This window comes from Acomys russatus, chromosome 12 (genome assembly GCF_903995435.1).
Source record: "Acomys russatus chromosome 12, mAcoRus1.1, whole genome shotgun sequence".
NCBI classification, from domain to species: Eukaryota; Metazoa; Chordata; class Mammalia; order Rodentia; family Muridae; genus Acomys; species Acomys russatus.
The window spans coordinates 29,686,401-29,713,549 of record NC_067148.1 but is presented as its reverse complement, the minus strand read 5'-3'; the positions used below and the strand labels follow the sequence as shown (position 1 = coordinate 29,713,549).

General features: G+C 42.9%; 1 pseudogene; it reads right to left on the bottom strand.

Moving 5' to 3' along the window:
• Positions 1-24,811: 24,811 nt before the first annotated feature.
• On the bottom strand, positions 24,812-25,779 carry LOC127196714 (glyceraldehyde-3-phosphate dehydrogenase-like; annotated as a pseudogene).
• Positions 25,780-27,149: the final 1,370 nt, after the last annotated feature.

Below are 27,149 nucleotides of genomic sequence, written 5' to 3'. Positions count from 1 at the left end.
CAAGGAGCTCCCACTAGAGCCTGGAATGCAACCTCAAGGGACACAGGGATTCCCTCAGGAAGAACAAGATGAAACCACAGGATCCCTTCCTCAGACAACTGTTCTCTGAGGAAAACTTCTGTCTCACTAGGCATTTTAAAAGACCTGGTTTAATTTTGTAAATGAGCTTTCCGGGTATCAAGGGGTTAAAAGAGCAAAAAGATTCTCCATAGGAATGATCTGGCAGTAAAGAAAGCAGAGCTACCCACTGGACCGCTCACACTATAGGTAACAAAGTAGAAGGCAGAGCCAGCAAAGCTTACAGAGAAACCACATAGAGATGGGTGGTGCTTGTGCTGACCTGTGCTTGGTTCCTCTAAGATGACTTGGTGGGGCACATTCTGGGATTGCTAGGCAAAGTCTAAAGCCAATGGCCCTTTCAAGGCTAAATGGCCTCTCCTTGACACAACCAACAAAGCCTGAAAGAAACAGGACAGCATTGCCTACTCTCTCACTATAGCCCGTATACCCTCTGCTGTTTCTGATGTAAAAACTAACAGGAGGTGTGTGGAGGGGCAGGAGGGAGAAGCACTAAATTAGCAAGGGAGTCTGAGAAATGCAGTGTGGGAAATCTTAGTCCCATAGGACCGGAGTCCGCATGATGCTGAGCCTGAATCAAAGCAACTCCTCTGAAGAAGGTTTTCTAAGATGGACTTAGATGGACCTTTAGCAGCTTTAGTGGGGCTCAGCCCAGAAAGAGAAGGTGGGGGTATTTGTGGAACCCCAGAAACTGCAACTGTAAACTAAAGTTCCTGGGAAGAAGGCTCACCTACACTGAGCTTTCTACAAAGATTGATTGGCTGATTAGAACGTCAATTATTGGGGAGAGGTTAGCCACCTACCTGGTGCAGTGAGTGCCCCTGGGAGGACTGACTATGGGTATAGCTCACTGGTAGAACACTTGCCGGGTGTGGATGATGCCCTAGGCTCAGTCTCTCCTCACTGCCACTTAAAAGAAAAAGAGCTACTACCCCAACATTTACCTTAACATTTGAGCTGTGTTTCCCCTTGTTAATAAAACTATGTACATGCCCCAGCCCCTCTCCCTTTCCCCGTCCCAGATTGCTAGAACCTGTTTCAAGTCCTGTAATGTGCTGGAGGGTAACGGCCAAGAGTTTCTCGTGGTAGTTTCTACAATCTGGGAACATGAATATTTTTTTTCTTGATACCCTAATTGTCTATAATCAGTTTACAGTAAAGTTGTTTTAAGGGACTTATGGATATAAGTGTTATATTGTGGTTTAGATTGTGCTCTAAATGCACACCTGAATTGGCCTGATAAAAAGCCTGAATTTCACTTTTCATTTTCATACTCTTCTTCTTCTTCTTCTTCTTCTTCTTCTTCTTCTTCTTCTTCTTCTTCTTCTTCTTCTTCTTCTTCTTCTTCTTCTTTCTTCTTCTCTTCTTCTTCTTCTTCTTCTTTTCTTCTTCTTCTTCTTCTTCTTCTTTTCTTTCGTCTTCTTCTCTTCTATTCTTCTTCTTCTTCTTCTTCTTCTTCTTCTTCTTCTTTATCATCATCATCATCATCAACATCATCATCTGTGGGGTGTACGTAACATGCCACATCTTCACAAGGAGGTTAGAAGACAACTTTCAAGAGTCAGTTCTCTCCAACTTTGTTGAAGCAGGGTCTCTCTTCCTGTTTCTATTGCCCACGTATTCCAGACTAGGTCGCCCACAAATTTCCATGAGATTCTCTTGTCTCTGCTTCTGGTCTCATGCTAAAATATACAGGTGGAAGCCACCAGATCTGGGTTTTTATAGGTTCTGTGTCTCAAATTCAGGTCTTCAGACTTTTGCAGCAAGCTTCCCCCCCCCCCCCCGCCCCAATGTCTTACTTAGGGTTTCTCTTGCTGCGAAGAGACACCATGACCACAGAAACTCTTATAAATGAAAGCCTTAAATTAGGGCTGGTTTAGAAGTTTAGAAGTTTAGTTCATTGTCAGTATGGCAGGAAGCATGGTGGCACACAGGCTGGCATGGTGCTGGAGGAGGAGCTGAGAGTTCTACATTCCGACGGGCAGGCAGCAAGAAGAGAGAGACAGCCACTAGGCCTGGTCTGGCTTGAGCTTCTGAAACTTGAAAGGCCACCTCCAGTGACGCATTTCCTCCAAGAAGGCCACACTTTCTACTGGTGCCACTCTTTGCTGACCAAGCATTCAAATATATTAGTCTATGGGGGTCATTCCAATCAAACCACTACACCTGCCAAATCATCTCAGGAGCCTCCAGCCGTGTATTTAAGTGTGATTAGAAATTAGCGTATTCTAGAATATGATTCCTTAATATATTCTTCTTAGCCCCACATCTTCTGAATATGAGGAGGATAAGGGGAGGAGGAAGAGGAAGAAGAAGAAAAGGAACGTGATCTTTATTTTTGTATTTCATTTAGGTGACAAAATAATTCCAATCATTTACTTGTTTGAAATTTTCATAAGTTCTTTCTCCTTCCTAGTCACACCAGAGCGTGGTTCTGTTATGGTGGCCTGCGCCTGATCTCTAAAATGCAGCACAAAAGATGCACCAGAATCTCAGAGAACACGTTCCAAAAGCTCGGCAGAGTTCTGGCTCTGTAAGTACAACACGGAAGGTGACGTATAGGGTGTAGGAGCCTATAATCTGCTTGCTGTGGTGGAACACTGCCATGAGGGGAGATTGAGACAGAGGGAAACTTGGGGAAAAAAAAAAGAGAGGAGATAAAACTAATTAGCCACAGAAGAAGCTCACGGTAGGGCTTGGCAACTCCTCGCTGTGTAATATGGGAAGTTCTTCATACACGTAATTTTATCTGGAATATTCTGTGCCATCAGAGAATTCCTCTAACAGTTCTCATCATGAGCATATGTGTATGCATGAGGACTTTCAGAGTCTTTCAATTAGTTCCTATCTCAGAGTTGCAAGCATGGCATCCCTCCCTCATGATCTCTTAGACCTTCATTGCCCTGAGCCTCATATGAGTTAACTCCATCTTGGCACAGGCAAGTTCCCTCCAGCTCATTCATTGGGACATTTTTCTGAAAAATATGACCTGTAGTTAGGTTTGGATTGGTGTGATCCAACAGTGGAAAGAACGTCAATAATATCAAGGCGCTTTGGGCCACATTTGAGTAAGATGGAAGCTATCTGCCTGGAGTTGGTCGTCAAGTTCAGTTTTATCTGCTCTTCAGGCATTGGCTGTCATCTTAAATCCCTGGACCAATGTCATTTTGTCACAAGTTGTGTGGTTCTGAGGAATCTGACAGGCAATAGGTGTAAAGTTTAAAAAGGAAATCACAGAGAAACATCAATTGTGATGTGATGAACCTGGCTAGCACTGTGATTCTAACCCACAAGGTCTGAAGAGAACCTGTGTAAGCCATAAGGAAACACAGAGGCCTGAGACTCGCCACAAGATACTAAAAGAAACTACATGAATTCAGGATCTAGTCCAATTTTTAGGTCAATATTATTGATGACGGTGCTTTGAGAATAGTGAACATATAGCATGAAGTCAATCTTTGGATTTTAAGTCTCTGGGGTCTGTAGCTACTTTTGTGTAACATTGTCTAGCCTGCCTTAATGTTACAGTACAAATCCTGGCAAAGGCATTTTAACAATTAAACCTGTTTATTTAACATATAGAATATTAGGCTTCATTATTGGCACCTTTCCAACACTTTTTCCTTGATTCTACCCATCCTGGCCTCTCAACAGACTTCCTTTATTTACCCTCCCAGCCTCATAGCCTCCTTTCTGCTCTCATGTCACATGGGTCCCCTTGTCTGTCCCTCTTCCTCAATACGTCTTTCCCTTTTTCATGGTCTCCTTCTCAGCTTCCTGGCCAGTGCCTGTACTCACACACCCTTACACACATACATTAAGAGGTAGATTCTGCACATGAAAAAAAGTGGATGTGATTTATGTCTTTCTGAGTCTAGGTCACCTTGCTTAACACAATGACTTCTGGGTTTCATTTTCCTGTGGATTTTATAATTTCATTTTTCTCTTCACAAGTGAATGAGATGCCATTGTGTTGCTGTAACACGTTTTCGTTATGCATTTGTCTGGACATCTGGGCCAAAGCATTTTAACTACCAATATTTAACTGTTCCCCATTAAGAAAGAGTTCATATACCTCATTATTTCAATAATCCAAGGTACAGGCTCAGGTATTTTGAGTAAATTCCTGACATAAAATATATGATATCATATCACTCTTCCTTTTTAGTAAAGACACTTCAGCTATGCTCTGCTTTTTGGAAGAGCATTTCTTAATTTTATCTCTTCATGCTTTCTCCTATTGTCCTTGTTACTTTTTTAAAAACCATTTCAGTGACTGCTTAATGTATATTCCCACAAACACAGCTTAGGGCGTCTTTGTCCATGTGCTATCCAAGCAGCATTTTTCATTTTGATTTTGGGTTATCTGGCAACTACAGAATAAATAAAAGACTATTTCTTCTCTTTAATAAATCTCACAAGAAATAGAAGAAGTAATGGGAAATTAGCGTTTGAGAAATCAGCCATTGCAGCACCTTGCAAGGAAAGCCCTCTAAGGACGGCATGACTGTGATCACAAACTAATAATAAAAAAATTCCATGATTTTGTGGAAGCTGGTCGTTCCTCAGATTCTTCTAATGCGTCCTTTACAGCTGCTAACGGTTAGATTTATTCAACCTTGTTTTTAAAAGTATCCCATTTTCCCCAAGTGCCACCATCGGCAGTGCAAATTTGAGGGTTATTTTTGCTGGGTGTGTGTCTCTCAGGAGAGAATGGGCAGCCTTGAAGCGTCCTCTATTTTCATCAGCTGGGAACAGTAACCTAATCCGTCCACCCAACCACATCTGACCTTCCTGGACACAGCTTGCCTCTAGCTTGGGATAAAACTGGAGGGAAGACACAGTCTGTGGCCCCAAGTGAGAAAAGAAGAGCAGAGTGGGATAAGAACCTCAGTTCCAGCTATCCTTAATGAGAAACCTCCAAGGTCATTTTTCACCAGCATGGGTGCTGTCAAGAGCTTTGCTTCCCGGCTCCTCTCTCCTGGGGATCTTTTTGTTTGGCCACACTAGCATTTGGGTTTTGGCCAGGCTGTGTTTGCATTCCCCAGGTAACCCTAGGTCTGTCTCAATTCCTGGAACGAGTCACGGGTCTGTAACTGATAGATCACTGTCTGGCTTTTGATGGGTTTTTTTTTTGTACCCCAAATTGCTTTCTTATATTCGTTCATTGAACAGCAAGATTAAAGCTGGGTTGGGTTTTGCTTTGTTTGTTTGCTTGCTTGTTTCTTTTTGTATTTCTGGTTGCGTATGGATGGCTCAGAAAGCCAAAAACGCACCAGATTATTTTCAAAGGTAGTTTTGTTTATTTATTTGGTGTTTTTGTTGCGGGGGTGGGGAGTGGGTACACATGATAAACGCAATGAACTTGTTAAGAAATGACAAGGAGATGAGAAAAAGCACGTCGTTAGCAACTTGTGATTTATGAGTCTGAAGGACCTGTCACATGGAGTTGAAGAGCGATGTTAATTAGCTGCAGGACTGAAATGCCTTGTCAGCACTGCACATTGAGGACATGCCCTCTGACGAGTGAGGAGCCAGGAAAGGGAGCCATTGAAGACCGAGGAGAGGCCAGCTATAAACGCAAACCACGCCACTGATTGCTCCCGCCATCTGCGAACTGCCAACACACGGTCCTCAAAAGAACCGCTTTCCCCTTGGACTTCTTTACATCTGGGTCACTGCTAGAAGGTGCTAAGCATTCTGGGAAACCCTTTCTCTGTCAGTGCATCCTTCCTGGAAATGTCATCAGCATCGCAAAGGCATGTCTCTTAGTCAATTCCAGATCCAATCAAAGTGACAATCAATATTATCCATCACAGTGACAAATATCAAAGGTAGAACTACTTTTCCTGCCAACATTCAAAACAATTTCTTGGGCCAGTAAAATGGCTCAGTAGGTTATAGCTCTTTCCACCAAGCCTGATGACCTGAGCATCTGGTTCCCAGGTAGTATAGACAAATTGTCCTCTAACCAACACACTTGGGCTGTAGCAAATATGTGCCTACGCACAGGGACACACACACTAAGTGAATTTAATTAGAATGTTGTTTAAAGCAAAGCAATTCCTGGGGCTGGAGAAATGGCTCAGTGGTTAAGAGCACATTTTGTTCTTCCTGAGGACCTGAGTTCGATTCCCAGCACCCACATCAGGTGACTTACAACTGCCTATAATCCCAGCTCCAGGGGAATCCAACACCTCTGACCTCTGTGGACATTTGCACTCATGTGCATATGCCCCATTATATACATAATTAGAATAATAAAAACAATCTTAAAAAAGAGAAGCGGTTTCTTTATGTACTTTATGTCATATGCAAGTACGCATAACACGTCGGGAGCCTTAGACAACTCATCCCAATACAATACAGTATAGTGAGTAAAGAGAAGTGTAGTGTCAGAAGGTCCTTGTGGGAGCTTGAGTGAGAATGTCCCTGACAGGCACATATATTTGAATAGTTCTTCCCCCATTTGGTAGAACTGTTTGGGAAAGGCCACAGGAGGTGTGGCCTTGTTGGAGGAGGTGCGGCACTGGGGGTGGGCCTTGAGGTTTCAAAAGACTTGCACCATTCCCAGTGTATCTCTTTCTTGGCCTCGTGGTTGTGGATCAAGATGTGAGTTCCCAGCTGTTCCTTCACTCTGCCATCATGAACTCTGACCTTCTGGAGCTGGAAGCCAAATGAACTCTTTCTTCTATAAGTTGCCTTGGTCACAATGCCTTGTCACTACCACAACAAAATAACTGAGACGGTCCTGAACTTTTATGGGATGCACAGAGCATGGTCTTCACATGGGAATAAGAGCTAGGTTCATTTTCAGTACTTCTATATCGTCAGTGACAGATATCCTTCCTGTCGGAGGCTTAGCTCCAAAGCTCAAATGGCTGAACACCAGCAACCTGTCATCTAAAAGGCAAACAACATCCTCCCCTCGCTAAGAGGTTTCTCATTGTACTGAATGCCACACCTGCAGAGAGGGGCACAGAGCCTCTTCTAGAAAGGGGTGAAACATAACAGATGCCCTAGGAAACAAATCATAGAAAAGGCAGAACTTCTTAGTGCAGTGTGAACAGACTGGACTGCCTCGCGCAACATCAACTACAATGACTAACAGAAGAAAGCGAGAAATTTCTGGAGAATTCTGAGTCTTAAACTGATTCCCCACTGCCTTAGTTAGGGTTCATTGCTGTGAAGAGACGCCGTGATGACAGCAACCCTTATAAAGGAAAGCATTTAATTGAGGTTGGGTTACAGTTTCAGAGGTTTAGTCCATTATCATCATGGCGGGAAGCATGGCGGTGCGCAGGCAGACATGGTGCTGGAGAAGGAGCTGAGAGTTCTGCATCTTGATTCATAGGTTCCAGAAGGAGACGGTGTTCCACACAGGGTGTGACTTGAGCATGTATAAGACCTCAAAGCCCGCCCACAGTGACACATTTCCTCCAACAAGGCTACACTTACTCCCATAAGTCCACACCTCCTCGTAGTGCCATTCCTTATGGGCTATGCCCTCAAACACATGCCTGGGCAGACCACCACAACCACATGGACTCCCTTTCAGCCAATCAAGTTTTCCATGGCTTCTGAAGGTATCTGGCCTTTTAAAATTTTTTTTCTTTTTCCACATTTACGCCTTTCTCGTCACTTTTGTGTTTTCATTTTTTACCTATTAAGTTTAAACCCTGCTTACTAAAATCTACTCCTACCACCTTAGCCAGTGGAAGACCTCCCAGGGCCTTTAGGATCTCCCCACTCAATAATGAAGCATCTAATACCAGGTGGTAACGTCTTTTATATGGTTGTCTAGACTTACTACTTAAATATTTCTCACTATCTAACTGTATGTGTGTACAAATGTGGGAGTAATGATTTCCTGGTGAAAACTGCAACTATGTCCAAGCCATGCTCTCTAAACCACTATCACAGCAGGTGGTCTGGATGAGTTAGGTGGCTACGTACAGTAAAGTCACCTGAGAAACTGGACCATTTTCCCTCTAGAGAGTTCAAGGTAGAATCTTCATCTGGAACTGGTCTAGAAGCTTCACAGATGATAAACGCAGACTCCTTCTACCATTTGACCCCACCCTTATGGTACTTAAGCTTCTGTCCTGAAGGTAAAGTGATGAGGCAAAATGGCCAACATCTGTCTGTTCTCAAAGCATCAGAAAGGATAATGAGATAACAGAAAAGGCCCCCCAGGCAAATCAACTAGCATAGGTATGCCTTCTGAAAGGCCTTGGTGTTCAATTTTTAAGAACTGAATCTTGACCACTTACACATCATCACCATGACAATAGAGAAGAGATGGTGGAATGTATAGTCTTTGGCTGCAGTCATTGCCAACATTAATAAAATACTGATTTTTATACAAGGGAAGAAAGAAGAAATTGATGTTCAGTGTTAGCTAATAATTCCTGACACACGGTCTAACACATAATTCTGTAGTGCTCTGAGGATACAGAAGAATAGTTAGATACCCAAAAACCTCAAAATTCTAGGTTATTCTTACTGAGCTAGGGATAAATGGACCGACAGCTAATAGACTAGCATTACCTGCACACCGCGTGTTCTTCAACCAACATAATATCTCAAATTCTATAAAGCCACACTTAGAATTGGGAGAGAGGACATAGATTCCATCACAGGAGCAGACAAAGAGTATGCCAAAGTTGTCACAGTTATACCATAAACCTCCCACATTGGTCTCATGAGGGTCACAAACCAGTCTACCAGTTACGGTCATGAGCACCAGGCTCATAGCTGATCACTGACTGCAAAGACCACCTATGACTACCTCTCCAAGGAAGCCACTAAGAAAACACCAGCATTTCCAGGGTTGCTCTCAAGGCAGCTTGCCTGAGGGTGCAGGAGACAGCCTTTGATGTACCCTGCAATGCAGGGAGATTGGCGACTTCTACTCACTGTCACCCACATGCACATGAATGTCTGGAAATCCTACTTGTGCCTCACCTCCATTATGCCCCCATGTTTACAACATGTCTAATTAAAATAATATATCAGCTTCTAGCCCTCAGATAATTGTCAAGCTACCAATTCAGTATACCAAAACAAGGGCAGGTGCTAGGACCTCCTTCCTACCTCTTACTTCCCTCTATTCACTCATCTGTGTGCAAATTAATCTTGTCCTGCACACCAGCAGATGGAAACAGATAAAGGCAGGGATCTGGGAAAGGTCTCACAGAGTCACCTCTGAACTTTGCCTCACGTAACTCACGTGTTCCACAAATCAATGAACTCTTAGAATTCTGTCAAAAAAAACAAAACAAAACAAAACAAAACAAAAAAACAAAAACAAAAAAAAACCCCAACAAGTCAGAGGTTGTAATAATGTGCATGGCATCTGTGGTAGTTTGAATGAGAATACCCCCCACCCCATAGGCTTATATATGTGAACACTTGGTCTCCAGCTGTGGAATTGTTTGGGAAGGATTAGGAGATGTGGCTTGTTGGACAAGGTTAGTGCTCTCTACCTCCTACATGCTGTTAAGGATGGAAGGTCTCAGCTACTGCTCCCATACCGTTCTTTCCTGTATGTTGCCACATTCCCTAACACATTGGTCATGAACTCACCCTCTGACAACGTAATCCCTAATAAACTCTTTCTTCAATAAGCTACCTTGGTCATGATGTCTCTTCACAGTAACAGAAAAGTAACTAAGAGTCAGAAAGGCAGAATGGATGCTCAAGATAGAGAGAAGCCATTGCTTGCCTAACCTCTGTATTCTCACTGAACCATACCAGCTTAAATATATGTGAAACACACACACACACATACACTCACACACACACACACACACCCAAAGTGAGTAACATCTATCACATCCATAGCACCAAGTGTCTGACAAGCCTCCCACTTCATGGAGCCCATGGAGGACCAGAGGCGTATAGAATTTAGTAATGAAAATGAAACTGATAAATGTTGATGCCCCCGAACTTTCCAGGTATCAGATAAACCAGGACTCACTCTGAAGTTCAGCTATATGAGACCAAAACCATCTTTCCAGACTGCCATAGGACATTTTCTAAATATGTGGCTGGATGTGACTTCCCCAAATTGCTATGCAGTGAAAATGTCATAGACTCTAAATATGGCGGGTTTTTTTTCAACTACATATTCTGGAAAATATGATATTTTCCCCATAGGATTGGATTACATTGGCCTTGGCTGTGTGTCTTAGATTTTAGTAGCTAGGGATTCAGGCCATTCTACCCATGGGGCTCTGACAGCTAAAGATTGATGAATAGAGGGATGAGCATTTGAACAGTGCCAACTTACTTCTCTTAACGAGGAGAACCTGCTTTGTAAAGAAAATACAAGACATTCTCTGTGCCTGGAAGATACCAAGTGTGCTCACCCAGTTTTGGGTAGCCTTATGACTATTAAACGTTTATGGAGCGACTATTCATTCAGTCATCTCTCTTCTCCACTAAACATGAGCTCCCCAAGGGCACCGAGGGTATCGTTTGTCTCTATAGTCCTGATGGGAAAGGATGCATTGGAGGTGAGCCATAAATGGTGGTTAATGGTCTATCCTATGATGCAACCCCATGGTCTGCAAAAACAAGCGGTGCTCTGCAAAGGATGCCCTGCAAGGAAGGCGATACCCAGGAATAAGGTTTGTTCTGAGTCTTCGCCTTGCTCACAGTTTTTGCTTCAGGGGAAGAGTAACAGAGATTTCACTGAAACCTCATTTCTCAACAAATATATAAAAACCCAGAAAAAAAAAAAAAAGACTTAGGACTTGGAGCGATGAGGGAACGTTATAATCTAGTAATACGGTCTGGCTGTCTTGCCACCCTGAAGCTGAAGGTAATTCTTTTTTTTTTTTTTTTTTTTTTTTTTTTTTTGCAGTTTAGGACACACATTGCATTAGGTTTCTCCCATTCCTCTATGCGTCCAATTGTTCTCACGCTTGCCTCTGCTGTCCCTTTGTGCAGCACAGCAAGGGGTCATTGCGGTGACAGCCATTATCCTGCTGCTGCTGATAGAAGGGAGACATTAATTTTAAAATGGGACATTAAGCACTGACTGACAAAATTTTAAATAGATCCTTATGAGAAGTAGGAATCACTTGTCTTTCACCTACTGGGCTATCTTTCCTTCACCTTAAAAATGGCATGCATTTTCTTCCCTTCTCCATCCTCAAATGCTCCTTGCCGTCTGAAGATCTCCACATCGTGTTGTGTTTCCCTCGGCTGCAACAGCCATCACCTGTATGGAATCCAAGTTCTCACGTTCAGTGTAGGGAAAGGAGAGTAATTGCCAGGGAATGGGCCTGTTTCTCGTCTCTGGCTCTGACTGAAACAGTTTGGGTACTTCGTGAGCCTGCTCCCCAAAATTGTGATGATGGCTTTACAGTTTCCACAGGTTGTTGCCTCTTTAACATACCTGTGGTAGCCACAATCCGCAAGCGTACCTGGCAGCAGTCTGGCCTAACTGCAGAGCAAAAGGACTCAATGTGAGGCAGATAGGAACAACTAAACAGGTTCCATATAGTCAGGTAGGCCTGGCTTCAGACACTGCCTATGGCTCAGAGATCATAAAAAGTTACCTTTTTAGCCCCATGGTTTCCCCATCAATAAAGTGGGACTAATGATATCTGCCTTGCTGAGTTGTTCTAGAATGAAGTCATGTGATATGGTATTTACATATAAAGCGTCTTGGAATCAGTAGGTGTCTTATCAAGTGAGACTGAACCCTAGTTTTGGTGAACCTCCTCCCTCTCCCCTCTAGTCACTGGAGCTGAGAGACAAAGAGGAGGCTGGGGACAGCGCGTTTTTTGTTGGAATCCCCCGATCACTCTGTAACCTCTCCTGCTTAGTTATTTTAAAATAAAATTATGGGGTGTGTATTCAAGCTCTACAACCTGATATTATGGGATGCACACAGAAAAGTGGCTCCCATGGCAAAGCAGATTAAATCCACAATCTCACTTAGTTACTATTTTATTGGAGATAGGCAAGAGAAGCTCAAACACTTACTATTTAACAAACATCTTTACCACATTGTCCTGCTTCTATACCTTTGGTACAGGGGCTCATAAAATCTCTAACAGGACGAATGAGGGTGAAGCTCATAGCAGCAACAGCTTACCTAAAAACGAGCACTTTATCTGGCTGTTAAAAGCATAAAGAACCTTCCTCCGTTCTTACCAGTTCCACTTGAATGGTGCTCCGAAACATCTAAAGCTGCTGCTTACGTTCTTATCTAAAGCAGGGGGTGACAGATGAGAAGCCGGGAAAGTTCTTGGGTTCCACAAAGGCAGTTTTGATTTTCAAACTGATACTACTTCCTTGCCTAGTGACACACAAATGTTTGCTCTGTCCCCAGTGATTCTCCCCCACTAGGCTCATGGCCCTTCGTGTGGAGTGGAAGGATTGACAGGGTTGTTGAAAGATGACCCAATTTTCTAGTTTAAAATAACCACCATCGAGCTGTCGAACCAAGACCAATACAAGCAAAGTCGGAAGAAATGCTCCCCACTGCACAGGCATACGGGATCATGAGGGTGGGGCAGCACACGAGGGCCGCCATTACTGAAGTGAGTAAAATGTGCAGAGGAAATGCCTTTGGCCGCAGGGCCGGTTCAGTCATTTGTGCTTGCTATGTCTAGCTGTATCTCCTAAATGCTGAACATATTGTCCTAGCTGTTTATAGCCTTGGCTCCCAGGACTGCTGTACATTCCCCAGCTCCAAGAGCAGAAGCACAGCCTCAGCTTTCCCTAGAAGGCCCGTAAAGCCGTGACTGGTTTATTCTCAGATATCCAAGGTATTTGCTAAAGCATAAGATCTGTTGCAACTGACAGGACTTGGAGTTAAACGTGTCGCAACATGTTCTTAAGGAGACAGAGTTCCTTTGGCTAACCGTCTTGATATTTCTCAAAGCTACTATAGGCCAAAGGTTAACTTCTGCATCTTGACTGGAGAAAATGAGACCTAAAATGCTAAGGTAAATGCTAAACCAGTGAGCTCATTGCCCACTCTCTCTACTCTTTGCTTTGAGTAGATTCTTTCCCAGCACACAAGGTTTAGGCAATACAGGATGTATAAAAACCAGGCAGAAAAGTAAAGGATGCTTCTGTTTCCCAGAGGGGGATGGCTAAGTCTGATTTTTAACAACTCATAGACTCTACTATACTTTAAAGTGAATCTGTCTCCTTGCACTGCTGTTTGTTTGTTTGTTTGTTTGTTTGTTTTTTAGGTAGCTCAGTTTGAGATGTTCAAAACTCAGACAGACTTAAACACTAAAAAGAAGTTTCTAGGCTGAATGTGGTAGTGTGAGTCCTTAATTCCAGCACTCAGGAGGCAGAGGCAGGTAGGTCTCTTAAGTTTGAGGCCAGTCTGGTCTACTAAGTGAGTTCCAAGCCAACCAGGGCTACCTAGTCCTGTTGTTTCAAAACAACAAACAAACAAATAAAACCAATAATGAAATCAAATGGAAAGTCCATTGGGAGAGATCCAGGAAGAGTTAGAGAGGGGAAATGGGGTTAGGCATGATCTCATCTCACTGTAGGCATGAATGAAATTCTCAAAGAATAGATTTTGTTTTAAGTAGGTCTAAGATCAAGTGTCATCGGAATTCAGTAGATTCACCCAAGGCTTCCGAATACCTTGACCATCTCAGTAGCTGAGCATGCACTATGCTGATCGCCTCAGTAAATACCTTCACTCTGGGGCAGCACTGAAATGGGAAGATGAGCAGACAAGATCCCTACAGGGCACGAGGCCTGAGTTAAGGGTCAGAAAACAAATGGAGGGGCCATCAAGATGGACACTGAGGGACCTTTGAGATGGCACCATGAGTAAAGATGCTTTTGGCATAGGCCTGACAATCTGAGTTCAATCTCTGAACCCACATAATGGTGGAAGGAGACCACTGACTCGGCAGGCACACCATGACGTGTGTGTGTTCACAAATATACACCACACACACACACACACACACACACTCACACACACTCACTCACTCACTCATTCACTAATAAATGAAATGTTTCTTGTTTTGTTTTGTTTTAAAGAGAAAACAAGCTAAAGAAGACGGGAAGAATATACCTTTTCTATACATGTATGTATGTTCATATGCATATGGAGGCCAGAAAACACACTTGGATGTCATCCTCAGGGAGCTGTCCACCTTCTTTGAGACAAGGTCTTTCATTGTACTGAAGCTCACCAATTAGGCTAAACTGGCTAGCTAGCAAGCCCCAGTGATCCTCCTGTCTCTGCCTCCCCATTGGCCAGGCTTACAAGCGTGAGCCACCATGCTAGCATCGTCACACAGGTTCTGGGGACAGAACTCAGATCCTCGTGCTTGTGAGACAAATACTTCACCAATTGAGCCATCTCCCTAGGGGCAAGATGACATTCTTGCAAAAGCAGCCGTGCCCCCAAGGCTAAACACTTCTCATCTCTATGAGCACTTAACATACTGGTAACCAAAGCAAATGACTCACTCATGTTCACTCACGCACACTCGCAGTCTCCCTGTGACACTGATACAAGAGCACAGCTGGCCAAGGAAGACAGAACAGTTCCCAGTAAAAGTCTTGAACAGATTGATGTAGGGTTTGTTTTATTTTTATTTGTGTGTGTGTGAGTACGCTTGCAGGAGTTTATATGTATCATGCAGGAGCACATAGGGGTAACAGAGGACTTGTAATCCCCTGTAACTGGAGTTACAGACTGCTGTGAGCCACCATGTGAGTGCCCGGGGGACAAACCTGGTCCTTCGCAAGAGCAGAAAGTAAGATAGGCTTTTTAACTCATCCCAAGTAAAGAGCTGTAAAAATGTTCATTTATAAGAATGCCCACTGCCATCTTGTTTTCAGAAGAAATGGAAAGTTGTCCAAGAATGACACTCTATATAATCCATTCATGGGATGTAATAATTGATAGTTCTCAAGCAGTGATGTATAAAAGAGTGAGATGGAGGTGGGAGAGATGGCTCAGTGGTTAAGAATGTTTGCTGCCCTTCCAGGGGACTTGAGTTTGATGCTCAGAACTCATACCAGGATTTTCTCAACTGCCTGCAACTCCAGCTTCACAGGATCTGACACGCTTGATGCTTTGGTTATAGACATATCCCTACACAGATAAGCACAACTAACTTAAAGAGACTGATACAGAAAGAAGTGACATGTCCTTGAGTGGAGAAAAGGGCAGACCAAAAGCAGCAAAAGAGACTGAGGAGGGTGAAAATCTCAGGAGATAAAAGAGTGCAAAAGACAACATATTTATGAGTCACATAAACGATAAAGAAAACTGTTTCAAAATACATTTTGAAACATCATAAAGTTCATTGGAAATAAGTAAAAAAATCTGAATATATATCACACAAGTGATTTAGACAGCATAAACAAAAATGAAAAGGGAGTTCACGTTGCCTGTTGTTAGGGAAACACAGATTACAACAGCAACAGGATGCAGCTGCTTTCCTGCTGGAACACCTGGAATTCAAGAGTGAATGATGCCGGTTGTTGTCAGGAATGCTGAGCAGCAATGATGCTCACTCATCCGTCATTGCCAGGGATGAAAGTCAGTACAGTCATCTTGGAAGACAATGGTTTCTTAAAACCAGAGTCTTACCATAGGCCCTCACAACCAGATGCCCAAGCATTTGCTCAGTAGACCTGAAAATATAAATCAACACAACCAAATACAAGTAAGTGGAACAATTTTATTTGTATCTTCCCCAAACTAGAAGCTATCAGTGAACTGTGCCCCATCCAAATAATGGAATACTATTGAGCAATCAAAAGGAAAGTGCTATACAAGCCGTGGGGGGGGGGGGGGGCAGAAGATGACTCTTGAACGCAAATTTCTCAATAAAATTGGCCCATTGGAAAAGGGCTGTGTATTCAACAACACTATTTTTATGACATTATGGGGAAGGAAAAAAAAAAAGCAGAGAGACAGAAAATAGATAAGTGGCTGTCACAGTCTTAAAGAAGGCCAGTGGTTGGGTGGGTGCAGCTATCGTATGTTTTAAGGTGAAAGAACTATTCTGCATGACTGTGCCAGTAGTAACATGGCACTCTCCGTTCATCAACACCATAGGGCTTTGGGGCACAGACTGAAATGTAATGTGCATGCGTACAAAAGCTCACTCTGGGGCATTCGGAGGACAGACTGAGGATTAGGACAAAAGACTCCATCTGTATTACACGTGTTCTAAATTACATCACTGAGGAGGGTGGGGGGTGAAAGCGCTAAACTAAATGATGTTAAAGTGAAGTCACACCTGAAGCTGACCCAGCCCGTGAGCTCTGCACTCTGGCTGGTAAACCGGCCTCCCACGAGATGGGGCTAACAATTCTGGAATCATTCTGTGTGTGCTAGAACCGAGCAGTTAAGAAAATGGATGGCAGATAGCAAGCACTAGGTCTCTTTCACTTTGAGTGAGAGCTTACAGACGAGCAAGGGAAAAGGTCTAGAATGATTCTCTTAGGATTTACTGGATTAGAGTTGAGCTATCAGCGTGAACTCATGTTTAGTTTAATATCAGTGCACATAAACACACAGGAATAAATAATTAGAGATATGTTTATATACACCAGCTATTATACACATACATATTGCCCTGTTAGCTGAGAGGGCCTAAAGGCAGGAGCGTTCATGTGGTAACAAGCACTCCTAGGCCCTAGCTCTTGGTTTCTGATGATGTTCTTCAATATGAGGAAGCGAGCCTTTTTGATAAATGGTCTGGAGCAGGAGAGACATGTGGCAAGTCTGGGGAATTTGTAGGGCGAGGAAGAAAGGAAGGGAATGTGGAAGGAAGCTCACCATAGAGGGCTTCGCAAGAGAACATAGAGTATCGCCACCAGCTAAGGAGGCCCCGGAGGCCAGAGCTGAGCAGCTTGAATGAAGAAGAAGAAGAAGAAGAAGAAGAAGAAGAAGAAGAAGAAGAAGAAGAAGAAGAAGAAGAAGAAGAAGAAGACGAGGAGGAGGAGGAGGAGGAGGAGGAGGAGGAAGAGGAGGAGGAAGAGGAGGAAGAAGAAGAAAGAAAGAAAGAAAGAAACAAAGAAACAAAGAAACAAAGAAACAAAGAAAGAAAGGCAGGGCTTGGTAGTGCATGCCTTTAATCCCAGCACTTGGGAGGCAGAGGCAGGTGTATCAATGTGAGTTCAGGGCCAGCCTGGTCTACAAAATGAGTCCTGGATAGCCAAGGCTATACAGAGTGAAAGAAAAGGAAAAGAAAAAGAAAAAAGATAAAAGGTAACATTTAATGGTACCAACTGTGAAAAATAAGTATCTTTGATTCCTTGCCAATATGAAAAAAAATTTCGAGAAATAGGTGAATGTGTCAGACATGAGACAAAGTATTCACAATAAATAATTTTTTTTTAAATTACAAATTAAATGGTTACTCACCACTCAGAGAATGAAACGTCTCTGCCCATGAAATGTGGTCTCCACATGGGACTTCCCTCAAAAGAGCACAATATAGAGAGACAGAAAAAGAAACTTTATTGTGGAGACTCAGGGCAAGCATTATCTCGGCCAGATGTTGAGTTGACATCACGGTGATGTATGACTGCTTCTGCTGTGATGGAATGAGAAGGGCATTTTCCTCCTGTGTTCTCCCCCGAATCCATAACCTCAGAACAACCAAGAGAAAGTCTCAATTGCTAGACACTTTCAAGAACATCCATACAGCATTCCAAAATTGTCAAGGTCAAAATCTCCATCACCCATTTTTTTTTTTTTTTTTTGAAGCTAGACCTGGCCCCACGAGCGTGATACCACCACTTGTAAGGCAGAAGGAGATGCTTGCCTGGAGTTCCTTGGCTGGCCAGCCTAGCCAATCAGTGAACTCCAGGTTCAGTATGAGACCTTGTCTCAAAATATAAACTTGATAGTGACTGTGGAAGATGCATGATGTCTACCTCTGGCTTTCACACACACACACACACACACACACACACACACACACACACACACACACACACACAATGCTATCAACAGTGAGACTGGTTCATTAGGTCTGTTCATTATATGTGACATTAGCACAGTATTAATGTAAGATATTAGCACGATAGGGAACTGAGTACAAGCAATATGGGAGCTATGCATTGTCTTCTTTTCCACACTTTTTCTATTAATATTTTTGTTGTATATATATATATATATGTATATATATGTTTATACACACACATATATATACATTCATTATATGGGAGGACTGAGTGTGTGTGTGTGTGTGTGTGTGTGTGTGTGTGTGTGTGTGTGTAGGCCAGAGGACAACTTTGGCTGTTATTCCTCATGTTGCTGTCCTGGAACTCACAAAGCAAGCTGTCTGGGGTTTGTTGGGGAATCCCCAGAGATCTGCCTGTTTCCATCTTTATCTCCCCATTACCAGGATTACATGTGTGCGCCACGACAGCTGGCATTTTTGCATCGGTTCTGGGGATGGACTCAGGTCCTCAAGCACTTGGCTGGTTGTGCTTATCTTCTCAGCCCCATTCTTCTATAACTCTTAAATTATTATAAATAAAACTTTTTCTTAAGTTGTATTTTATATGTATGTATGTATGTATGTATGTATGTGTGTGTGTGTGTATGTGTGTGTGTGTGTGTGTGTGTGTGTGTATCATCAGAGACGCATAGGAGTATAAAAGAAAAATGCAGCTATATGCACAGACATCAGCATTGATGGTAGCTGGTGGTGAGATTAGAGAATACTACTCCCTTATTTTCTGCTCTCTTATATATGACTTTGTAACACCAACAAAAGGGAAACTGTAAACATGAACTTGACGCAGAATACTTCCCCGACTTAAGCACAAAAACAGGAATGAAATTTAATATTTAAACTTCCTCAAAATATTTTATAGGCACATAGCATGGACCAAATTTTGTTTCAATAAAATACAAAAAGTACTTTTTGATTAATAATTTTCTTCCCAGTATATCCTTTGGTAGTACTAAGAATTAATATAAAGAGAAATAATTATTTCTTGAACAGAGATGTACTGCTATGCATTTTACCACTATAAAAAAAAAATACCTGAAGTAACTAACTTATAAAAAGAAAACTTTTTTGGCTCATGGCTGTCAGTTTGCCTTTTGAGACAGGGTCTCATTCTGTAGCTCAGGCTGGCCTCCAACTTGCAATGATCTGTAAGAGTAACTTTTATTTGCCTGATGCAGTTGTCTTTGAGGCTTACTGCTTCTGTCTGCTAACCTCAGCCAAGTCCTGAAACCTTCTAGCCTCTGTACAATTGAATCTAGGTGATGTTTTCATCATCTGAAACTTACTGCTGAATAAGCTCACTTTTTCTGGCTCTTTCTGAACTCTGGCTGGCTGCTTCAACTTAGCTGTTCTGGTTCAAACTCCTCTCCAAGCTGACTGGTTCAATATGGCTTCTCTCTTGGCCTCTGAATTGCTCTGCTTGGCCTAATACTAACTTTGGCAATCTGTTCTAATCTTCTGGCTCCTTCTTATGCTCTGGCTTATCCTATCTTCACCTGTGTCTAGCTCCTGCTCGCTTCAACCATTCTCTGTAAAGTTCTCCTGGCATAAACTGACTCTGAACTTCATCAACTGAACTGCCGCAAACTCTACTCCACTGTACCGCCTCTCAACTCACTGACTCAACTGAATGGCACTGACTAGAACCTAGAGAGCCGGTATGCATCTATCCCCTGAGTGCCGAGATTAAAGATCCTGAACCTAAGCTTTTCTTTACCTGAAACTTGCTCTACACCAGGCTGTCATTGAACTCAGAGATCTGCTTGCCTTAAAAGGTGAACCATCCTGTGCCTCCAAGCACATGACTACCCTCCGGATCAAACCTTTAACATTCAGCATCCAAACTCTAGCACCAGAGTCCGACAGAAGATCAAGAAAGCCTTACATCACCTTCAAGAGAAATTAAATTTCCCTTTCTTAATCCGCTCACTTCCGCCATTCTAACATCTTGTGTGAGCCAAGATGTTTAAACCTCTAGAGAAGTTGCTCTCGGATTCCAAGCAGGTGCTGTCAGCAGTCCCTTGTGTCCAGCCTCGGGCAACACCTGCTCAGACTCTCACGCCATGATCCAGAAGACAAAGATCATGAGCTGGTGATGTCATCACCACCTTCCATGGTGAGAAACAATTAGTTACTTTAAACAAAAATCTATTCTTTCATTCCCTTGACAGCTGTGCTCATTCTATTTTAAATTATTACATCACTCTTGACTTGATTTTTTTTTTTTAGAACAGGCCACCCACATTTTCAGTGGATTGTTTTATTGGTTCATTTTCTCATTTTGTAAATATATATTGAAGGCTGACCACTTTTCAGTCGCTACATTGGTAGCTGAGGGATACTAAGTATGAACAATATTAACTTGCCTTTGGCTCTAGGGGGAATCCTAAAAATGCTTACATGATGTAATAAATGCTATAATACACAATAAAGTAAAATGTATATTGCGGCAATAAGAGATTTCATATATCAGAAGAGCATAGTAGGGGGTGCAAAGACAATAGGTAAGTATTGGAACCTACTTAATACTTGGTATTTAGGCTGTGGGTAGAGTTTATGCTTTCTCTGTGTCTCCATTTGGAAGCTCTTCACCTACCCTGGGGAACACCACTTGGTACTTTCACACTCACTGCTCGCCTCACAGTCAAATAGTGAGCTCAAGACCAGAAACTGAGCATGCCCAGTTTATCCCATTTTATTCTCTTTTATAGGGACCACTACATGCAGTGCTTAGTCAGCTCTCTTTTCCTGCTGTGTAGGAAGAAATCCTTAATGTGTCTCTCTGCAACTCATTTTATCAATAATCAAGGAGACAATTTGATATTTGCCTCTCAAGTTTGTAATGGAAGCGGAAGAAGAGACATGTTTAAAGAAGCTCATAAGGCCTAGGGAGCTGATTCAGCAAGTAAAAACACTTCCTATACAAGTATGGGGGCTGGAGTTCAGATCCTCAGTGTCTACCTAGAAGGTGGAGATCACTGGAGCAAGCTTGATAGCCAGACTAGGCAAATTGTTGAGCCTTGGGTTCAAGTGAGAGATTTGCCCTAACAAGGTAGAGACTGGGGGAAAAATACAGCATCAATCTTTGGTGTTCAGACACACATCACATACATACATACATACATACATACATACATACATACATACACACACACACATCACACATGCACACACAAATCGTACACACATACAGACACATGCAAAAATTTAAAATAAAGAAGCTCATAAAATGTGATAACAGACTCTGGACATTTTGAGAACAAGAAAGAAGAAACAAAATTAAAGACACAGATACAAAGTTTGAGGGGACACCAGATCTGGCAAACTGACAGAAAGTGGGTGTGCATAAGAACAGAAATGAAGGGAACTGGAGAGATGGCCCAATGGTTAAGAGCACTTACTGCTCCTATAGAAAGAAGATCCAGATTCAGTTACTAAAATTCAGGGTGAGTCACAGCCATCTGTAGCTCCAGGTCCAAAGTGTCCATCATCATCTTCTGGCTTCCTCCTATAACTGTATACAAATGGTACAAGTGCAGACAAGAAGAAACACACACATGTCCACATAAACACAAGTAAATAATAGGCTTTTTCTGTTTAAAGGGGGAGAGGGGAACAAAGTTAAAAAGGAAAGGTAGAGACTGAATTAGTCAAGGTTACCCAGAGGAATGGAACCAATAGGAAATGTACACAGATCTTAGAGATGTATTGTAAGGGATTAGCTAAGAAACTTATGGAGTCTGGAAAATCCAATAAGGTCCACAGAGCTGGAGGCTCAGGAGAGCTGGTGGTCTCGTTCTGGCCCAAAACCCAAAGGCCTGAGAACCCAGGGTGTCAGTGTGGATAGGTCCTTACCTGAGCCCCAAAGCCTAAAAAAAAAAAAAAAAAAAAATCAAAACCCTCACATCACTTATTTCTCAGGGCAATAAAAGACAGATGTCCCAGGTGAAGCAGAAAGAGCAGACATGGTTTTCTTTCACCTCTTTCTTCCACTTGGCTCTCGGTGGACTGGACGATACCTGACCATGTTGATAACAGTGATATTTATTCCATCTGCTGATTGAACTGCTAATCTTTTCCAGAAATATCCTCATGGACGCAGCCAGCAACATTACCAGCTCTCTGAGTATCCCATAGCCTATTCAAGTTGACACATAAAATTAACCATCACAAAGAATATTTCTGGAGGGTCTTGAAAGTCGAGGTAAAGCTTTAGAACTCATTCGTATTCAACACAAAGGTTCTGAGGTCCTGTACCGACAGGGTATCTTATATTGAACTAACATTCCCCAAGAATATTAAAAACAACTGTTTGAAAGTATTAGAGAGTAAGTAATCAAAAGCAGATCAAACAAGGGGAGATTTGATCCTTGGGAAAAGACCCCCAAATGTAAAATCATGCTTAGCCTTTCCCACCAGGGCCATCTCCAGCCCCCAAGGAGCTCTAAGACATTCCACACTCTTAATACATAAGTCTGAACGTAGAGGTTGATGTAGCTATCATGGTTAAAATTGAGGGATGAAATCCCAGAAAGAAGGGAGCCATCCAGGGCTCTCTTGAAATGTTAACTGCTTAAGCCTTAGCTGACTGTGGAGTTATTGCTTATGAGAGGGGGGAGGGGCTCCACATAACCCAGCAGAAGAAACCTAGACACCCAGAAAGCTAGGTGATCAAAGATTGTATCCCCCTACACACACACACACACACACACACACACACACACACTGTGACAGAATTTTAAGAGTTAGAGGCACTTGATAAAAGTTTGAAGCTTTTGATAAAGCCAGAAGAACCATGCTTTAAAAGCCAGAAACACATACACACGTATTAAGGGTTTTACCTTAGGGTTGACAGGAACTGAATATGGTTCAAGAGTCATTTAACTTTTAGCTGGAACCAAACCGAACATATTGTAGAATATGACAAAATTTATATTTCAACCACCATATTCAGCATATAAAGAAATACTAAGTATGTAAATCAACAACAACAAAAATGTGGTCTATAGCCGAAGGAAAATTAGGTAAAAGAAAACAGATTTATGTCTGGTATGCAGACGTTGTAATTAGATAACACAATCTAAAATATGAAACATCTGCTGAGGCAGTTATATAAAAATTAATGAACAGGTGAAAAGAGTGATTTTAGAAAGGTATGGAAACCATAAAGGTGCCAAAATGAAAACTTTAGACAATCCAATAAAATGACTTAGTCTGAAATAGAGAGAAAATAATTCCTGTAAAACAATGAAAACTCTTCAGCAACTACAGTGTAGTATCAAACTGTCTGAAGTGTGTGTGTGTGTGTGTGTGTGTCTGTGTGTGTGTTTCTGTGTGTGTCTGTGTGTATCTGTGTGTGTGTGGTATGTGTGTGTCTAGATGTGTGTGTGGGTGGTGTGTGTGTATCTGTGTGTATGTGTCTGGATGTGTGTGTCTATGTGTATGTGTGTATCTCTGTGTGTGTGTGTCTGGATTGTGTGTGTGTGTGTGTGTGTGATTTACTAGACAGGGGGCTCTGGATGTGGGTACATGCAGGAAGGTCAGATGACAACTTTCAGGAGTCAATTCTCTACTTGCAACTGTTTGAGGCTGAGGTTCTCTCTTGTTTCTGCCTTGCTGTGTTCTTCAGCCTATCTAGCCCATGAACTTCTGGATGATTCTCCTATCCCCACTTCTCATCTTGTCAAAGGGCCACCGAGATTACACACTGACACCACCGCATGTGGCTTGACTGGCAGTATCTGCAGCCTAAACTGTCTCTGAAGAGCTGTTCTTCAGCAGGACATGGGGCCTCAGAGAACAAGCAACCTAGCTGATGTATGGAGGAAGGGACACTATGACCTGGAAACTTGTCAGCAAAAATAAATGGTTTTAAGTAGCACCTCCATTTTTGGAGATTGGTGATAAAGAGCTTATTGGTATCATTAAGGAAACAGGAACTCTAATGGTCAGAGCTGCTGTGCAAAGACAACGGCCCGTTCACATATGCTCCTACCGAGTATGAGGCGTGGCTGCGGCCATCCAGGTGAGGACTGATGGCAACAGTTCAGAATGAGGCCGTCCCTCCTCATAAAAACCCTAGTGCCTGTCCTCGAAAACTTATAGTGTTTATGTGACTTGTTTTCACTATATGCTATATGATTTGTAGAAAATGCTCTAATCTATACAAGCTGTTGGAAAGAAAAGTATATGCAAACAATGCCAAAGAGAGGCTTTGTAGAGCGGTCTCCCGAGGTCTCTTAATTCAACCAGCCCTCGGTGAACAAAAGGCCAAGGCCAAGGGACCACAGGCTCTGTGCATGCAGCCAGGCACCCATCACCTGATGCAATCTGTAGATAGGTGGCATGTTGCCAATCATTCCTTAAATGCAATATCATTTCTCAACCTACTTTTGCTATAGTCTTTGATTTCTTGATGTAACGCAATCTCAGCAAAAAACACAGTGAAAAGATAAGCCCAAAAATATCCCCAAAAGCTAAGATCCCAACCCTCCTTTCCTGGTCCCCTCCCTGGTAATTAGCAATGGATGCATATGTGTATACATGGTGCAGTGAACTTTATTGATGGTATTCAAGAGAATAGGGCTCCCTGGGCCCCTCCCATTATTCTTGGGGTCTAGGGTGAAAACTGTGAGGGGAGATGTTCAGTGTCAAGGGCTAAGTTGGAACAGGGACTCCTCAGCAGCCAAGGGCCTCTCTATTGCTCCCTTGTCTTGTGTCCTTGCTGGGTGGTTCAGGGCTTCTTACCTCTTGGAGGCCATGCAGGCCATGAGGTCCACCACCCTGTTGCTGTAGCTGTATTCATTATCATACCAAGAAATGAGCTTTACAAAGTTGTCTTTGAGAGCAATGTCAGCCCAGCATCAAAAGTGGAAGAGTGGGAGTCACTGTTAAAGTCGCAGGAGACAACCAGGTCCTCAGTGTAGCCCAGGATGTCCTTTAGTAGGCCCTTGGGTGCCTGCTTCACTACCTTTTGATGTCATCATACTTGGTGGGTTTCTCCAGTCAGCATGTCAGATCCATGAAGGACACGTTGGGGGTAGGAACACAGAAGGCCATACCAGTGAGCTTCCTGTTCAGCTCTGGGATGACCTTGCCCACAGCCTTGGCAGCACCAGTGGATACAGGGATGATGTTCTGGGCAGCCCCATGGTCATCACACCATAGCTTTCCAGAGGGGCCATCCACAGTCTTCTGGGTAGCAGTGATGGCATGGACTGTAGTCATGAGTCTTCCCATGATGCCAAAGTTGTCATAGATGACCTTGGCCAGGGGGTGCTAAGCAGTTGGTGGTGCAGGAAGCATTGCTGACAATTTTGAGTGAGTTGTTGTATTTCTTGTGGTTCACACCCATCACAAACATAGGGCCATCAGCAGAAGGGATGGAGATGATGACCCTTTTGGTCCCAGCCTTTTCCATGGTGGTGAAGACACCAGTAGACTCCACAACATACTCAGCACCAGCATCATCCCATTTGATGTTAGTGGGAACTCCCTCCTGGAAGATGCTGATGGGCTTCCCATTGATGACAAGCTTCCTGTTCTCAGCCTTGTCTATGTAATTGAACCTGCCATGGGGAGAGTCCTCCTGGACCATGTAGACCGTGTAGTTGAGGTCAACGAAGGGGTCACTGATGGCGGCAATCTCCACTTTGCCAGCCCTGGTAAGCAGACACCCAATACGGCCAAATCCGTTTACTCCGTCCTTCATCAAGGGACAAGGCTGGCACTGCACTAGAAGATGTGGCTGTCTCTGGAACAAGGAGAAACAGAGACTCCAGATGCATGCCAAATTAGCTGTGAGAAATTCTACTAGTTCAATTTGCCTACTTCATATTTATTTAAATTTTTGTTTGTCTGCCCTAATAACCACCCCGGAATCTGCTCTTATTAATCCAAGTTGTGAAAGAGATAAAGCAATTTTTTTTTCTTCTATGCCCTGTTCTCCAACACTTTCACACATTTTGGGACCTATACTGAAGGTAACCTCTGCGGGCACAGTGTCCTATTCTGCCACCTTTTAGGTTCCTCTCAGTACCCTTTCTCTTTCCTCTCTTGATTTTGAAAACTCTAAGTTGCTTTTTATCATTAGCATCGGTGAAGAGTTAGAAGAAAACAGACTCATTGACTTAATTGAAAAAAATCATATCATTTCTGAAGCCTTAGCCTCAGCCAGAAGATTTGAGCTGAAGTTAAAATGACAGCATCAGAGAGAGTCCTTGGAGCTGAGTTACAGGGGAGCTGCCTGGGGTGGGCACTAAGAAGTGAATGAACTCAGGTCCTCGAAAGAGCAGCAACTGCTCTTAAGCACAGAGCGAGCTCTCCAGTTCCTGTGGTGATTTTTAAGCTCTGCTATATGCTAGGCCAGGCAATGAAAGAGGAAAAAGAACCCATCCTTTATTTCAATCTGCAGTATTACAATACTGAAAAAACTCAGCCAACCTATGCCACCCATGCCAGTGCATCCATTTCATGAAGTACTGTTGAATATTTCAGGGTAAAACCCCAAACATGAAACTATGAAATTGTAATAGTCTCGTTTCCCATGTGGAAAAACCTATCCAGACAGATCTGTTTGCCTTAATTATTCTCTCGTATCCCTGCTTCCGTCCCTTGAGTGGAATGATATTTTAACGCTGTGTCTCTCTTCCTCCTCTTCCCCTCTCCCTCTCTCTCCCTCTCTCTCCCTCTCCCTCTCTCCCTCTCTTTCTCTCTCCCTGTCTTTCTCTCTCCCTCTCTACCCTCTTACTCACAACCATCTCTCTCCCCCATCTCCCAGACTACTTTACTCTTAATCACTAAAAAGAACCAAACCAAGTCAAAGGCTTGAAAATATCTAAACTCCCTCCCTAGTTTGCTGTGAGAGTTTAATGTAACTGTACAAGAGTTACACAAAAGTTAGGAATGGTATCTTAGGGTCATCTTATGGTCTGAGAGTAACTCCTCCTTGAGTAGACTGTTTTAGAAAATTAGGATGCCTCTGCCCCTTAGTTCACCCAAATCCATTCCAATTCATAAAATCCGTCTCTCATCTCATTCTTCCAGAAGGCCACACCAACAGCCCTTTCCTGATCTTTCATG